The following is a 14,683-nucleotide window of genomic DNA, read 5'->3' on the forward strand; positions in this document are numbered from 1 at the left end:
TCTCTGCATGGAGGCCTTCAGCCACACAGTGCCAGGCTCTACAAACATCCTACCTAAACGCCAGAACTTGCGCGGAGGGGGCTGCCTTGGGCAGGGTTGGGAGCTGACAGCATCTGCTCCCCAAAGACTGAAAGCTCAGGGAGAACAGCCTGTGGACATCATCATGCTGCAAAGATTAGATTTCCTTTCCTGTAAGATGTCTAGAAGTCATGGGACAAGAAGGGGGACAGGGAGGGTGCTTTACCCAGAGCCTGTTTTACCCTCCTCTGTTTGCTGCTGTGTGGTGATGCTCAGCCCTCAAAGGCACTTGCTGGTCATAAAAAAAAAAAAAAAAAAAAGGCAAAAAAAGCAAACTCTTGCTTCATGAAGCTGGTCTATTCCCACCAGGCATGGCTGGTCTCAGGAAACTGGGAGTACAACTGTGGTAAAGACTTCTACAAATGCTTTTGTTGCTATAGCATACAGGGCTTTGATCTAATGCAATATGGATGCTTCAATTTTTTGCTCTGCTTCTTGGGTACCTAGCTTGTGCATCCTGCCCAGACACCCAGCACCAGTCCCCATGTCTGGATAAAGTCTGAGAGTAAGAAGAACCTTCTCCCAGGTCAGTTTGGCAGGAATGGATGGAAATTTCACCATTCCCATCCCAGCTACACTGGAACGGTATCGCCTTTGTTCTTTCCCTGTTTTTCCCCTAGAAGAAGAGTATACTTAACCTTCTTCTACATTCATATTCTGCCCTGGGTTCGAGTGGGTGATGCAGACCGTACCCTGTAGGTGCTTGTGATTTACAGCATAGAAGGAGGTGAGAAAAGCTGGTGCACTATGTCCATCTACTGGCAAGCCTCCATTGCAGGACCTGACCTGCAGAGTCTGACTCCTCCTGTGAAACCTTTGAGGTCTGGGCCCATTCTTTCTATGGTGCCAGTCAGGGCAGAAGAATCTCTAGGCGATCAGGACTGGGGGGGGATCCTTATCCACAAGATCACCCCAAAACTGGTTCAAAGCACAAAAACCCCACATGTAACACCTTACAGGGCTCCTGGGTCAAGGGTGTTGTTAAGGCAGTAGCCTGAGAAAATTAAGTGATGTAGTAAGTTGGGATAAATCACTGCTCTTGTTTTCCTAACATTTGTCTGTCTTAATTAATCAGACTACAAATGCAACAAGAGCAGATGTTGCCTTTCTGGATTTGTACAGAACTTAGCACTCGCTCGTAGAAGTGTAATGTAAGCAAGAAAGGGCTGCAGTGCCATTTTATACAAGGAAATTATTTTTTTTAAAAAAAAAAAAAAACAACTCACATTGACTGTGCTGGTGTGACTGGCCACTGTAAATCTGTAACGCAAAACCTAAGGCAACATTCCACATCTCGATGGATGGAGCAGACCTAAGCCTCAGTGCATTGTACAGGGAGGCAAAGGAAAGAATGCAAAACCCTGTGCAGCCAGTCATGGTCTGCAGACAAGGAGACCTGTCAACAGGTTGTAGAACCTGCCCATGGAAGTGGCTGCTCATTTCAAGCCCTCTGAAGCACAGACTGAAGGGGGGTTATGACATTTCATTGCCCTCCCCAAAACTGCTATTCAGAATTAAGGTTCCTTCGCTCATTTTATGTTAAGTCATTTTGGAAAGCACGTAAGTTAAACCAGCTGAAAACCAATCAGTTCTTGAGCAGGACTTCCTACGAAGGACATAACGAGGGTTAATGAAATCCAGCTTAGAAGTGAACTCAAATTCAATTTCCCAGTGTGCTCCTATGGAAAAGAACAGTGGATGTTTGAGCAGCTGGTGCAGTAGTGGACACACAGATGGACAGCTAGATCTGATAAGGGGATTCTGAGTAAAACAGAAGTTAGTTTTTCATGTCCTTGGAAAAAATCCATGCTAAAAATCCTTCAGAAGTGGGAGCTGGCTTCAAAACCACGTTAACATTAATACAAAACAAAGCTATCCCTTTCCAGATGTTTGGCCTGTCCACATTTAAGGCAACATCCCACATTTCAACTCTTCAATTGGAAACATAAAACCTCTGGGTCAAGCCCTGCTGTCATTTCTATCTGCACAAACCCTGAGTGATTCCACCAAAGCTGGAGGAGTTAGTCTGGATTTATAGCATCCAGAGTAGAGTCTGACCTCAGGCATTTCACATGATTCATCCCTTGCACACTTCATCCTGAGGCTGCTTTGGCCATGCTCTGAGAGCAGGGCAGCCCCCAGCCAGAGGGATGTACGGTCCCCAGGCCAGGCACAGAAAATAAATTTTACTTCCCAGAAAGGGGGATAAGTCACTGAGCGCTGTGCCCAGAGCCAGGCAAAAATGCTGGGGCAGAGCTCTGAACTCAGCCCAGGTTTTCAGCTTTCCTGAGCCCTGCTTACCAGTCTTAAATATCCAAAACCTGCCAGACCCTTGCAAAAAATCCCACCCAAACAACACCCCATTCCCTCCCCTCCCTCAAAACTGGTTTAAACACCAAGAGATAACATTTAGGACATATCTTTCTGTGTTTCTCTTTGGTCAAGGAGCCTGAAACATGTATGTAAAAACAGGCATGAATAAGATTATTTTTTTCCCCCTCATTAAATCCTGTGACCTGCGGGAGATACTTATTTTCAAGAGGCTCACAGAAAAACTACACAGCCTGGCTACTCTGCTTCTTTGCTGAATAACTCACATTGAACACCTGAGTAAAACTGGGCTGATAGATGGTGCTCCTGAACTCATCTTCCCCTCCTGTCCCAACCTCACTTTCCATCCCTTGCCAAACCCCCATGCTGGGACATTCTGATGTCAGCCAGGCTGAGAACCCTTCAGGAACAGAGGATCAGACACTGACATGGCTCAGCCTCAGGTTCAAGGGACAGTAGGTAGGACAGGACAGACACCCACAGCTGGAAAATGTAGAGCAGCTTTGGACTTGTCCTTTCAATACCACTTTTTTTCCTGTGTACCTGACTTTCTTGCTCTGGATCTTCTGCTCTTAAGACAAGGTTGCCCTACTCATCTTCCAATCCTGGCTGTCAAAGGTTAAAAGAAATCCACAGGAACACCTTCTTTGCAACACAGATGCACTTATGATATTAGACATATTTGGATCTGACTTGGCAAAACTTTCTCTTTGACAATCTCAACACCTGATCCAAAAATACTGTGGGACAGCCTTGCTAAAATCATTAGCAGTTGCATATGCCAACTTTTTTGAATCTGAATATCCCTAAGCAGTGAAATAAGTGGCTTCATTTTCCGAAGTGCTGAGGTACAGGCTGCAGAGTTTTGTAGCAGGTGGGAACTCCTGCTAGTGAAGCAGCCACTGCTTTGGGGTGGGTTTGGACCCCTTGGGTTAGGGGAAAATGTGGCTGGAGATGCCGGTGTGAGAGGAGTCTGTAAGATACCAGGTGGCACAGAGAAAGGGGGCTAGTTAGGCACAATTTTGTAGAGTTTGAGACCTGGGACGAACAAGATGAAGGTCTAAAAGAAACAGGGCAATATATGTAAGCAAATCATGCTGGTGGATTCAAAATAGAATTGGACAAATTAATGAAGGACATATCCATCGGTAGCTGTTAAACACTATAGCCTGGATACAAATTCCTGATGCAGGAAGGTTTTACACTGCTGATGACCAAAAGCTAGAAGGTGATAACCATAAAAGCTGTATCTTTCTCTAAACATCCTAAACTGGCAGCTCCTGGGGATGCTCTGTTGGGATAGAAGATTGACTCAATAAGGCTATTTTCATATATATATACAGACCCACAGAAACCTTGCGCCGTGCTGAGCACCCAGGGACATACAGGTACATTCAGGGTATGGCTCTGTTCAGCATGCTCAGCACAACCGACTCTGTATGCTCTCTCCACTTGCTGCTAGGACCATGAAAAAAGTAGATAAGAGGTGCTAGAAGCACATCATCCAAGTGAGCACCGTACCCACAGCTCACTAAAGTTTACATACTCAACATTTTGCTCACTTTTTACCAAGAACCTCTGCTATAAGCCCATCCACCTGCAGCCCAACACCTCACATTCTACAGATGCTCATTAGCCAAGAGAGAGGAATAAACATCCTAAATACTTACCAACACCATACCTGCCTTGCTAACCAACCAGGAGCATCCAGGTTGAGATTTACCAAATCTCTGAGGTATTCACCCAGAGCTCCCCTTATACTCACTGAGCATTCAGATACACAGGTCAGCTGAAATTCATTCCATGCTCAAACCACCACTTAAAATAAATCAGATCAGCTGTGGGGTCCCCCCCACCTTTGGGCAGATGGTGACTGCAGTAATTGGTCATGTTAGCAGCACTGAGAAGATCTTAGAAGAGCTTTTGCTGGCATGAGCTCTGGGGGCAAAAGAAGCATCTAAGGGAAGCCAAAAATAGTGTTGCTAAACAGGTACATTTCCCACCGCCAACTATTCTAAATTATGAGGTCATGGTGCCCCTGCAGAAGTTAATCACTCTAAAAGAGCTGACAGCAAATCCCTTTTCACGAGCCCTCCCTAACTTGCTTCAGCATAAATTCTTGCACTGAACGTACTTGGCATCACATTTTCAGGAGCTCCAGGGATGCAGGCAGGCTAGGCACTGCACAGGTAGGTGCAGGACAGCTTTGCCCTTCACTCCTGCTGTTACAGACTGGGTGCAGCTGGAAGTGATGGGGGCTCCTCCTGGACCTCCCCAGTTTTGCAATCAAAACCCATCTGCTCCTCTTTCTCAATGTTTATCACCTCCCTGCTTCCCGGCACTGTTTATTGCCAGTTCCTTGTGGGGAAAAGATCTAGGAACTTTTTTTTTCCTTCCCTCTCCCTTCCTTGTTCAGAGAAAGCAGAACTGCAGGGCAAGCAGGGAAGGGTGAAATGACAATGCTATCCAGCGGCTGTTAAATCAGTTTTGGTTCAGCTTTTTTTTTTCCCCCTTTCCCTTGCCCCCAGAGAAGGCCATGGGGTAATTATGATAATGTTTTCTGGTATTTCCATTTCACTGGCTGATCTCCCAGCCACTAAAGTAAACCCCAAATCTCAACGGGGAGGTCATATTCATCCTTGTTTATGGGACTCATTTTCAGAAATAACACTATCCTTTTTGTGAAACTTCCCTGGCAGCAGCTCAAAAAATAGCTAAAGGCAAACAGATTCCTTGGTCGGGGTTGAGAGCATCACAGCCGCACGACAGGCCCAAGGCAAGGGGCTGCTGGTGATCACCGTCTTGGATGGCAGTAGACCAGGTGACTGCAGGTGTGAAGCAGAAAGGGGGTGCAGGCAGGAGCGGGGCGCAGGGAAAGAAGGGAAACATGAAACTGAAAGAATCAGTGCTGGTGATACAGAGGGAAGAGGGAGGTGGGTCCCAAGGGTATGGGAACAGGCTGGGACAAAGGTGGAGGTGGCTGTCAGGTCCCACTCCAAAGCAGCCCTGCTGATTTTGGTCATCGTCTCTGGAAGGGTGACCATAGTGCTGTCTTTTGGGGAGGAGTGAACCTGATGGACTGGGGACACAGAGACCAACAGTCAGCTTTGGGGAGTGCGACAAAACTTTTCTAAGGTTTTCCTTTCGTGGTGCCTTAGGTAAGCTGGGGGAAGACTCTGAAACACCAAGGCAAGTGATATAAAGTCATATGCCAAGTCTATTTTTCTGCAATAGAGATTGCACTTGAGCTGACAGCATGAGCAGGAAGGAAACTGGAGCTTCATTCCAGCCTTGCTGATGGAGCAACCCTTCTGCTAAATTCTGTAAGGGTCAAGAGAGCTGTTAGAATTAGGACATAAATCTAACCAAGTCTCATCTGACATCAGACCGGCAGCTGCCGCAGGTGAACGCACCTCTGCTGACATCAGAGTATCAGGCTGGGCTGAAGACAACGCAGTACTGATGCCAGGCATGTGGGCAAGGGTGGCACAGTTAAATAATGTCACAGAGTAGGGATTCAGCTGCCTTTGGCAGCAGCTGATGTAGTTTTTGCCATGGGCTGAGCCAAAACTGGATCGCTCCGGAGATCGTGGCAATGGGGGATTGCTCAGAAGCAGGAAAAGGTGGTGGGGGGTGGAGGGGTGATTGGGAACATGAGGCATTGCATGAGGTTGGTCTGTACTGGGCTGGCAGCATGGGATGGTGTAGAACTGAGATCCTGAGCGGTGTTTTTTTATAAGTGTAATTGCTTCCCTTAGGATGAGAAAGGATGGATTCTCTCAATTATTTTGTGACAGGGTTTAGATACCTAGTTTGTCTTCTCTGTTTTCCTACGCTTCTGCAAGTGAGTGTTTGTATAAGCCCTGCATCTCCTGGCCACTGGGCTGTGCTGGTTTACTCAGGTCCAAATGAACCCTGGCAGCTATGGAAGGACCAGGGATTTGTACATGCTCTCCTGGACAAAATGTACCCTGCACAGTCTCTGCTGCCAGGCTGCAGCTCTACTGGTGATTCACCGTGCCCTGTGTCTGCCTGTATTTCACAGAAGAAATACAGGTGTGCTTGCGATTTGCTGGATTTGGATGCAGGTGTTTGCAGTTACTCAGGGCACATGCTCCCCGGTGAGCAAAACTGCTTCTTGAGTTAGGAAGGAGATTGTGACCCCACCACTTGACTCTGGATGCTGGCACTGCAGGCAAAGTTATCCCTCACGCCCTAAAGCTGCTCTGGACTTGTGCTTGGACTGTGAGGGTCTGGCACTCCATATTTCAGTGACAGCTTACAGCATCTCCCTCGTGGAGACCAAGCAGAGTAAATACAGATAAAGTGTTTATTCTCTTCTAATTTGGGCAATGCTAGATTTGTCCACTGTCCAAATAATCTAATTCCCTTTCTTAATTTCCTGCTGCCTCCATGCTTCTTACCCTCTGCCTGCCTGCATGTTGTCAGTGCCTGGGCACAAAGCCATACAAACCCAGCAACAACAACAACAACAAAATCCATCGGGTCAGTTTGTTGCAAAGAGGGGCTAACTGGGGGGCAGAGCAGGGACTGGTGCTTCTTCTGCCCTGAGGGATTTAATTTAACTGAATAGGCATTATTTCCAACACTAGGGGGGGGGGGGGGAAATGTGGTTTGAAACCTATTTCCTTTCAGGTTAATGCTGGAAAGATTCAAAAATAAATAAAGCCAAAGTGCCAGTTGGCCCAGCCAGAGATACAGTAGTGAAAGCAGCAGAGGCATGATCCACTACCAGCAGCTGATCGCAAAAGCTATGGAGCTGTGGTTTGCTCAGGACACCAGGGTGGCAAAGAGGATGGGGGGAGGAAGGTCATTTAATGGCAGGAGACCCTGGACTCAAGGACAGGCCAGGTCCAGGCACAAGAAAGATTTTAAGCCCCCTCTGCTGCTGGGGCTGCAGCTCGCACAGGCTGCTGCAGCGGGACTGATGCTCGTCCCTCTGCCGGCTGCAGATGCTTCGCTCAGTTCACACAGCTGGGGGGTGTGCGTGTGCATATGTATGTCTCGGGGAGGGGTGGGGGGGGGCGGCAACTAAGCATCAGATTTACCCACCTGTCGTGGGACCAGACATGAGCCTGGCAAGAGCTCCTGTTCTTATCACTGAGCTCTGCTGTGCCCTGTGATGGACAAGCACCCATCTCTCTCTCGCCCCGCCATATGTTACCCGTGGTGATGTTGCAATGACGGCAGGAATTCAGATTCGAGAGCTCAGGCATGGGTGCTGAGCTGAGCTCTCTGCATTGCTGTCCTGCCATATGAAGCAATGCACGTCTGTCCCTCACCCCATCCCGCTGCCAGAGGATGGGAATCAACCTCACGAGAAGTCTTCCTCCTTTTAAAACTGAGCTTGTAAACACCAGGATGGGACAATCAAACGAATGGGAAGAGGAAACATCAGCATGGCAAAATACTGGGCAGGATTGGGAATGTCACCTCCTGTCACTGCTGCTTGGGGAACAGTACAGGCTGAGCTGGTCTCCTCGACACCCTTCCAAGCCCATTTGCTCAGACTTTGCCTTGGGGAAGCCTCATCCTTCAAGCAGCACAAGAAGAGTGGCAAAAAAATCCACCTGGTCAAAACACACCTTGCAGACTCATGGTAACTCATGCGGAAGGAAATTAACTGATTTCAACATGGATGTCCACTGAGTTTGTGACCACATGGCAAACAATTTCTTTGGGATGGAGTGATACCATGACAGCAACAGACAAGGGCCTTTACCACCCTTGTCACTTCCAAAGTCTTGTATGACTTGTATGGTTCTGCTTCCTTAGCCATCCTGGCATGCTGACGTCTCTTACTAAGCCATCTCATGATTTTACAGTCAGCACAGACCATTTATTGAGGAGAACTGACATTTATGGTGCGTTTTCCAGGAACTCTTTCCTCCTTCCCATGCTCCTACCACAGATGCAAGGAGGGTCATCCGAGTATAGACCCTGTGATCCTGAAATTGTTTAAGGAAAGTCTGTTCCAGTTATGTGATGATGTCACTTGGACAGAGCAACAGAAGGGATGTATTTTTCTGGATTATTTGTGGGAAAGTCTAACTCCTTCCCCTTTGTCTCCCCAATTCTCTTGCACCTCTCAAAACCAACTCCCTCTTTTTGTTTTCTCACTTTTTTCTCAAAGCTTCAGGCGCTGGTTTATTTTTTTTTTTAAGCCTTTCTAGGAATACCTTCCCTGGACGAGGAAGCTGGAGTTCAGTCTTTCACTCTAGTACTCAGAATTGTCCTCAAGCAAGACAGATGGCTGCAGTCAGCCGGGCCAAGGATGCAAACAGAGCTGTCCTCATCCTCCCACGGTGGAAAGCACCAACAAGTGCAGGAGAAAGATCTACACCAAATCATGAGACTAGAGCTCTAGGGAAAGAGTACTTTTTACTTTCATTTCTCATACCAGTAGCAAAAGTGCTGGGGTTTATAAAGCACAACACACCCTGTGGGAGTGTGCTTGGGAGGAGGATGCCAACAGCTTTTACTCAGCTCTCGGAACTTCCCAGAAACAGGATTCTTTCCATTTCACAACTACTGTGGCTTGTCTGAAATCAGGTCAATACCATTGACGCTGAAGAATGAAAGACTCCCAGCAGAGTGTCTAATTGAAAGCCATTTAGCACAACAATTGAAAGAAATGTCTATGAGTAAACACCTGCTACTAAGTAGTAAGAATTAATTACCTATTATTAAGTAGTAATACTAACAAAACACATTCTTGGTGACTCTGGTCCATGAGTACTAATAACTGGTGTGCCACTATCACACCTCAGCCGTGTTTAGATGCTCAAAATTAGACTAATCTATTCAAATATAGACTCAAAAATATTCATATATAGGAATAACAAATGTATATACCTGTCCAACCCCACACATACAAATGTCTTTGTTTTTCCTTTGAATTAAGCCAAAACAAGCTCTTCCCATACTGCCTGTGAAATAGTCATTAAAATGTTGACTATAACATCTTTAAATTCCCCCTGGGTGCAGCTGCAGAGGGAAAAATCTTATTCTTCCTGTTATTTGCCACAAAAGTGACAAGATTCCCAATTTTTCTGAGCAGTGCAGAGGTAAGAAAATCAGATAACCCAAGCAAACCACACTTTGTTTCCCCAGAAAGATGTGTGGACAGTCCCGGTGTCAGGCTGCTCTGGCTCTCCAGCCAAAAGGTGCGGCCACTCTCCTTTGCCAAGAGGGTGCCAGGATTCCTATTTCAGGATAAAGGTTTTGGATCCAGTGACTGATGGAAAGGTCTTGATAAGTCTGAGCTGCTCTGCATTTGTTTATGGTAGAGCAGTGTCCTTACTACCACCAGCTGCTGGGAACTGAGGCATGGAGTGATAAGGGCTGGTGACATCTCACCTAACAAAGCATCTAAAATGCAGCAAGGGACCTGAAGCTCTGGGCGTAGGGTGAGCAGCCCTCTAAGTGTTATGGGTTTACTAGCCCTGAGGCTGTCAATCAGTCCCAGCTGGAAAAGACTTTTACAGCTCCACTGTACAGGATCCCAACTCCCCAGCTTTGGACTTGCCATTGTTTTTTACCCCCTGAGATTTCAATTCATTGGTGAGACTGAATTGGTTGTTCCAGAGACCTCTGAGGACTTCTCAAGAGGCAATTTTGTGAAGGCTGATGCTCAACTAAAGGGAAAGGCCCAGCTGGAGATGCTTTTGTGTAGCATCATGCTTGGAATGCCTCAACTGGGGCATCACCCTTGGACCACTGAAAAACTCAAGTCAGACCTGAGAAGCATCTAGAAAGGAGGGAGGTTGGTCTGGACAAAAGAGGCAGAGTGATGGAGAGAGTGATGCTAGGCTGTAAAATGAAACGTATCATGCTCTTCTAGAGTCCACTGACTTAATGGACTAGATCTCCATCTAAAGGTACTACACTCAGGACATCCCCACTTCATCATCTGAATCCCCTTGTATCCCACCTGCCTTTGCAGTCATGGCATGTTCCTCATGGTTCTCCAGCCTAGAAGGGCCCGATATTGCCAGCCCAAAGCGAGACAAGATGTGGCAGTGACTCCATGTCCAGGCAGCCCATAAGGGCACTTACAGAGGTAGGGCCTGGACTCGAGCACGGGTGGGCTCAGGCAGCTCCGGACACCGACTGGCACATGCGATCCTGCAACAGCAGCTTCAGCTCCCTGGTTCAGGCACTCGCAGGGCAGAGCTGCTGCCCAGAGGCAAACCAGCCTCAGCTGGGAGGTCAGTGATCTCCTCTCACTAATGTGGCACTGAACTTTGGCTACCTACCTCCCTTTGCAAATCTAAGCTTGCTAGATAACTGCGCCTCCTATTGCTGGGAAGAAGTGAGTTTGAAAAGTTGAGTTTGAAAAGTGAGTGCAGGTGACAGCCTCTCTGCCTCAGTTTCCCCCTGGCACAGCAAACCTCAGATTTCCTTGCCTTATCAGGTTGGACTACCTCTTAACTTTTTTGTGCATGTATGGCTCGCCCGGAGAGGGAGTGACGAAGGAGAGGAAAAGACAGATTTCAGAGCAGACAGTACAACGAGCAGTAACAAGCTGCAGAAGCATTAAGCTCTTTTCTGTTGGTATCAGGGGGAGCCCTGCTTGCAACGGGAATGAGAAAACAGCTCCTGCAGCTGGAACTGCTGCTCCACAGCCTTCATGTTGGCAAATCATCAGCCTTTTTGCTTGACTGAATATCCAATACAACTGCTCCAGGCCATGCTGTGATTGATTTCTTTTTTGCCTTTTTTTTCTTTTCACATTTTTTTTCCCCCTCTCCTTCCAAAACATCAATTCTTCATCTTACAACAGGCTGCTGAGCCCTGATCAGGGATCAAGCACAAGATCACATCGTGGCCCCATGCAGCCCATGAATTTTCTGAGGGAGGCCAAGTCTTGGCACACTTTCCCTACCGCGGCTTGGAGACCTGGGACTCCACAAAGCCTTCAGGTCAGGCTAACCCGCTCCTTTCCAGAGCCCTGTGTGCATTTTGCTGTCTTGGTGCCAGACATCCAGAGGCATCCAGCCTCCAGACCCAGCAATTCCCCAGCCAGAGACACACACAGGTTTAAGAGACACAACACTGGGCTGGCTTGGTGCAGCCCTCTGTTCTTCCCTCCTGTCTGGGGAAGCAGTCAGCTGGAAGCTCGACTCATTCTTCCCATCGCTGATGTCCATAAAGGGGCTTGGTGGATGCTCCTGAGATGCTTCTACTGCAAATGGTCAGTCCCACACCCCTCAGCCTGCCGCCCCAGTACTAGGGTTTGGGCTTTACTCATGCCAGGTCACATCTGCTGGTGGGATGCTACCTCATACAGACCGCAGGGAGATGAGGAATTTCGGCCCTGTGCACGCTGTGCCAAGCCTGTGGGCCAGGCAGGTATGGGCTGGATGCAATCCCCGCCTCCGCACTGCGTGTGCCAGCAGCCACAGCGGAAAGCAGAGGAACCTCGGTGGCTCAGACAGCTCACAGCAAAGTGGCAATATCTGCTCCCTCTGGAGTGTGCCTCCACACATCCTCCTGTGTGGGACATGCTGAGCAGCAGGGATGGTAGCTGAGGGTCAGGTACCAGTGACTGATGGCAACAGCAAAGGCAGATGCCAGCGTGGGTTTGGTGAGGAAAATAATCCCTCAGTGGAGATAGCCACCACAGTGGGGATCAAGCTTCTGTGACTATGCTGTGCCCATAAATGTGTGTCAGTGGGATTCATATCATCTAAGTTCAGAGGTCAGTGCAGAGAAATAAACATTTCCAGAGCACGAGGCATCACCTCCTGAACTAGGTATCACCCAAATAATGCCTGCTTGTCTGCCACATGCTTATAGTGCCTCCGACAGCTCTTTCTGCATCACGGAGTCAAGATGCAGATAAGTTGGTTATCCAGCTGTGTCTGAGCATCTCTGCAGCTGCAGGAAGGATATTGGTTACAGGTGTTGGCCAGGGCAGAAAGTGTTCTTCCAGCCAAGCGGCAGACAATCACGCTTAGGAAAGATGCTGTGGGTCTGCATGGGTGAATCAAACCGTCCAGCATTGTTCTCCAGCCCTGAGGTGCATGGGGCAATCCACATCCTTGCTGCCAAACTTTTGCACCCTCTAAAAAGAGGATGGATGCTTCCTAACAGTCACACGGGAATGATGGCTGATGCACAACGACTGAGCTAGGGAGCAGGCTGGGCTTTTTCACCCTGGTGAAAAGCATCCAAGGAACCGTGCTTGGTACTTAATGTCAGAGATGATAGTCATGAACCCAGAGCCAGGGACCTTTCCAGTTTATATATAACTTAGAGTGGTCGACAGTGGGTCTCAGTCACTGTTTTTCCAGGGCTGAAATCAGAACTGGAGGGTCCAAAAGCAGGAACGTTTTGAGAGAGTCATGGCTAGGCTGGTTTGGTCTCTGTTGAAAATAACTTTGGTATACAAAGACTTACTCCTCACTTTGAGTTCTTACAGCAAGACACAGTTTCAGAGCCAGAGTGGAAGTGCAGGTACCTAGGCAAGTGCTGTGAGTTTAAATTATGTTGTGGATCCAGGTATCTATATGGCTTTGGGGAGAGTCAGTACAAGCTGCAGACTCCTGGCAGAAGAGGACATGCAAATTACTGTGGCTTGTGCAGGGCATTTGGGGTGGCCAGCCCTCTGAGACAGGCTGCACACAACCCCATCGCTTTGATGCTCACCTGAACTTCTCCTCACTGCACGTAGGCAAGCGCAAACAAACCTTCAGAGCAGGAAAGGGAGGTTGATGGAGCGGGGGAGGTTGCAAGAATTGGAGAAAACCTGAATTTCTTGCCTGCTGGAACCCCTGCCAAGACCAGGACTGAAACCCAGAGCCCTGCCCTAGTGTGGTGGAGCTCTGCGGCGGGTGGCATGGAAGAGCGTGGCCTGGTGGGATCTCCAGGGCGGCTGCAGCACAGTGCACGTATTCTCTGCAGCCTGGGAGCGTGCGGCACCACTAATAGCTCTGGAGGAGCTGACGTGCCAGCATTCCTTGGCCGGTGCCAGAAAAGCCGTGCCGAGTACACAAGGAGTTGGCTCCCCACCGCAATCGAATTAGAGGCACTCTTAGGTCTTCCCAGCTTCTGCTGCAGTAATACATCACCTGCCTCATTGTCCGCAGGACCTGGGAGGAGGCTCCTGGGGGCATCAGCCCTGCGCCATCACAGCGCACCGGCCTCTCTTCCCTTTGTGGGTGCTCAGAGCGTCAGAGCAGGCGTGCACGGGGTGGATTAAGCCGATTGACTGAGGACCATCCTGCACAGGACCAGCAGAAATGTGGTTTCTATTCCTCGCTATGCTGGGTGAGCTTCCCTCTTTTCCTGGCTTATACAGCAGGGATGAAATCCTTCCTCTGACACTGCCATCTTTTTTGGCCTTAGGCAAATCACTTAATGCCTGTGCACTTGAAATATTTTTAGTGGATACCTGAAGGCTTGATGATAATTAGCAGGTCTATATCTCATCTCCTGCCTAAGATGGGCCACAAATACCATCTGCTGTAACGGAAAGGGAGCTCTCGTACTGAAATTACTGCGTGTACTAAAGTTTTACCCAGATGACTAACAGACTGCCTATCATAATACATGTTAATATCTCCTGTTAGCACCCTTGAGAGCAAAGGTGCCAAGCACAAGAGACACAGCCAACAAAAAGTCATCTCAGCATGTCTCTGAGATGTCAGGGAGCTGGAAACAGCTCTGTGACTGCAGGTGTATAGATTTCCTTAGGACTCAAGGAGGTTCTGGGAGCATGGGTACCTTCTGGGTCCTAGTCCTGGATGCTGGGAGAAAGGCCCTGCAGGAACAGAAGGAAACATTCCAGCCCACATTCAGGTTTCTGCAGAAGTGACTTCCCTTTCGTTTTTTTCTGAAGGGAATTCTCCCGCCTTGGTCTGGGAACCTAGATGCTTGCCCAGGACTGTTTGAATATTCAGCCAACCCATGAGACTAGGCTGATGCCTTTGGCATGTGGATAACTAGCTGCTGGAGAAGACAGTGATGGGCTGACCCTGCTTAATGTGAGTCAGCATGATAAGCACAGGCAGCAAAATCCACCTGCTCAAGCAGCCAGAGTCCCACAGGTCCCACAGGTCCCATAGCTGCTGTGCCGGAGGATGCTGACACCGGCGAGCTGCTGTTCCTGGAGAGCAGCTGCAGAGCGCTCTCATGGCACTAAACTTTCCAGGAAAACCAGGTTTCTCTTGACTATGACATCTGGTCCTTTATATTAACTGAGACCACTGTGACAGTAAAAACCCTGCAGATCAAGGTAGTTTCTAGT

General features: G+C 48.4%; 1 protein-coding gene across 1 annotated transcript in view; it reads right to left on the reverse strand.

Moving 5' to 3' along the window:
* PTH1R (parathyroid hormone 1 receptor) overlaps positions 1-14,683 on the reverse strand; it is a 121,849-nt gene that overhangs the window by 59,541 nt on the left and 47,625 nt on the right. The window lies entirely within an intron of this gene.

Source organism: Falco cherrug, chromosome 4 (assembly GCF_023634085.1).
Source record: "Falco cherrug isolate bFalChe1 chromosome 4, bFalChe1.pri, whole genome shotgun sequence".
Taxonomy (NCBI): domain Eukaryota; kingdom Metazoa; phylum Chordata; class Aves; order Falconiformes; family Falconidae; genus Falco; species Falco cherrug.